The sequence below is a fragment of the Dipodomys spectabilis genome, unplaced genomic scaffold, assembly GCF_019054845.1.
Source record: "Dipodomys spectabilis isolate Male_0828 unplaced genomic scaffold, ASM1905484v1 ptg000085l, whole genome shotgun sequence".
Taxonomy (NCBI): domain Eukaryota; kingdom Metazoa; phylum Chordata; class Mammalia; order Rodentia; family Heteromyidae; genus Dipodomys; species Dipodomys spectabilis.
In genome coordinates, this window is record NW_024870762.1 from 7700669 (window position 1) to 7703289 (window position 2621).

Here is a 2621-nt window from a genome sequence, read left to right on the forward strand (position 1 = left end):
TTCCAGAGAGTGACTCAGAGTGGGGAGCACAGGCAACAGAGACAAGGAAGGCTGTGAAGAGCTGAAGATAAGAAACATCTGTCAGTGTGAACCTTGGAAAATCTTGCTCCAGGATGCTGCCAAGCCTTTAGGTCTCAGGTTCCCAAATCCTTTGGGCACAAGAGCTGTGTCACTAACTGCTGTCAGAGCCGAGGGCCCCCACATTTAGAACACATTCAGTAGCTGTTGATTTCTGTTATTGTCTGCTATTGCTACTTCTTACTGCTGGAGACCAAGCATTACAACCACTGCCAAGTTCTAGAGCCACTGGTGATTAAAGCCCTCAGCAATAAACCTCCAACCCACAATAGATCCTTATCTCTCAGGGTCTGCAGCTGTAAGTTTTTGGGCTTGTCAGTCCATCCTCCAGCATGTTGGATGCAAGAATTTGGAATCCAATTCAAGAGTAGCCTGTTTCCTACTCATGATTTCTAACAAGAAAGAGCAAAATGCCCTAGCCAGTTGATTGTTAATAGTTATTATGTTAAAGAAGTTGGTATTATTAGAATTTTGTCACTAAAATGAAATATGTGAGCTAGGATAAACTTATAAAGAAAACTTTATTGAACTCCTTGTCTGTAGGTTCCAAGTTCAAGATGGGGGCTGGGGTGGTGATGGTTGCATTGTTTAAGTGAAGTTCTAACAGCTGCTTCACAACAGTGAGAGTGCATATGAGAAGAGATCATATCTGAAAATGGAACTCAGCAAGCAATTTCATGGGGCAGGCTCACTTTTATAGCAACTTTTGAGAACTCATGGGTCCCAAATAGCATCTTGAATCTCTTCTATGGACTTCTTCTCCAATAATTTTAAGGCTCCCACCACTTCTTGTAACCAAATTTAAAAAAAAAAAATCACTTTCCCTATGTAACTAAAACAGATCTGGAACTCTGTGCAGCACAAGCTGGCCTGAAACTCTCAATCCTAGCTCAGACTCCCAAACTAAGATTGCCAGTGTGCACCACCGTATCTCAGTTCACATTCTGGTGAGTGCAAGCTAGAAAAGCTGGACTAGGAAATAAAATAGGGGAGAAAATTTTATTTCAAGTAAGAATAACACTGGGGATTTTGCAAAGCAATGCTCTCCAGTAACAAAGATGTGGGGATTTTATAGGGGATCCTACACATATGCACATAGGGTGAATAGGGTGGGCACATTACTGAGTATGTTCAGTTTAGTATGAATCAGTGTGACTTGTATGATGTTGGCTACTTCTGGTATTATCCATATGTTCCAAATTCTAAATAGAGTCTTTTAGGTTTTTTTAAATTTGTAACTATTGAGCTTCCTGGTGATCATTTTTGTGTGTTAAAATATTTTCTTATTTCGTATTGTGTCTCAATCTTGACTGAAAATTGAGCATTGGTATCCATGATTACCATGGGATGTTTAATGCTTTTCTTTCTTTCTTTACAGTTTATGTTATTGTATGACAGAGGCATTGTGGTGCTGCACAAACTTTTCGTGTAAAGTTTTGTGTTAGAGGTAGGCATCTGGAGAAATTTGGAAGCTGCAGTTTACATTGTCCTGTTATTGTGTAAAGTTGGAGGTTATTTTGCTTTTATGAGTAATTGCAGGATCTTTGAAATAAAAATTAAAGATCGTGTCATTCTATTAAAATTACAGAAAACAACGTTTAATGGTCCAACTGCCAAAATTGAAGACACATATTATACTTTTTCAGCTGTCTCCCTGTGTGGGACCACGTGGCCTAATGGATAAGGCGTCTGACTTCGGATCAGAAGATTGAGGGTTCGAATCCCTTCGTGGTTGGAACAACCTTTTCCTATTCTCTCAGAACTTGAACTTTCTGCTATTGGTTTTCAAATAAGATGAGGTAGCTGGAGATCCGACGGAATGTAAAAGGTGGGGACTTCAGCTTTTGCCAACATACCTAGGTGCGGGGAGAGTGGTATTGAATGTGATTGAAGGGGATGGAGCATGAGCCACACTTGTAATGGCTTGCGTGGGCTCAGTAGATGGAGCCCAAATGCATCAAAATAAAGGACACGACCTCTATTCCCCCACCACGTTCAGGGACCCACCCATTAACGCGCAGAGGTACTTATGTTTCTGCATTTTGAGAACTTTGTCATTTTCAATACCGCCCTCTTTCGAAAGGAAACTACCACATTCCAAAGGACTTGAAGAACCTATTCAGGTGGGTGTCGAGGCTACGCGCTGCATCTGTCTCCTCCAGCATTCCTCCACCCTGCTGGGCGAGTTATTCTATCCTCAAAATCCGAGGAATCAGCTTTAAACAGAAAGCAGAAAAAGAAAGAAAAAGAAAGCCAGGTGAAAATGAGAAGACAGGGAACAGCTTCTCCAGAAGGAGAGAGTCCGGCAAGATGCATCCGCGTATTTAGATAACGTGGACAAAGATTATGCTGTAGGAAAAAGGAAGTGGATATAATTATGTCTAACATGAATGACTAATCATTTTGGTCTCAAGTTTATACCAAGAATGAAAGCTTAGATTATCTTTAGAAAATAAAACATTCTAATTAAGCATATTAGGAATAAAAAAAAAAAACCTGAACGTGATTACCTTAATTGAAAAAAAAAACAGCATTCAATAATT

General features: G+C 40.0%; 1 non-coding gene across 1 annotated transcript; it reads left to right on the forward strand.

Annotated features, from left to right (window-relative positions):
* Positions 1 to 1740: 1740 nt before the first annotated feature.
* Trnar-ucg lies at positions 1741 to 1813 on the forward strand. The gene has a single exon. It is a non-coding gene; the product is annotated as a tRNA-Arg (tRNA).
* The last annotated feature ends 808 nt before the right edge of the window (positions 1814 to 2621 follow it).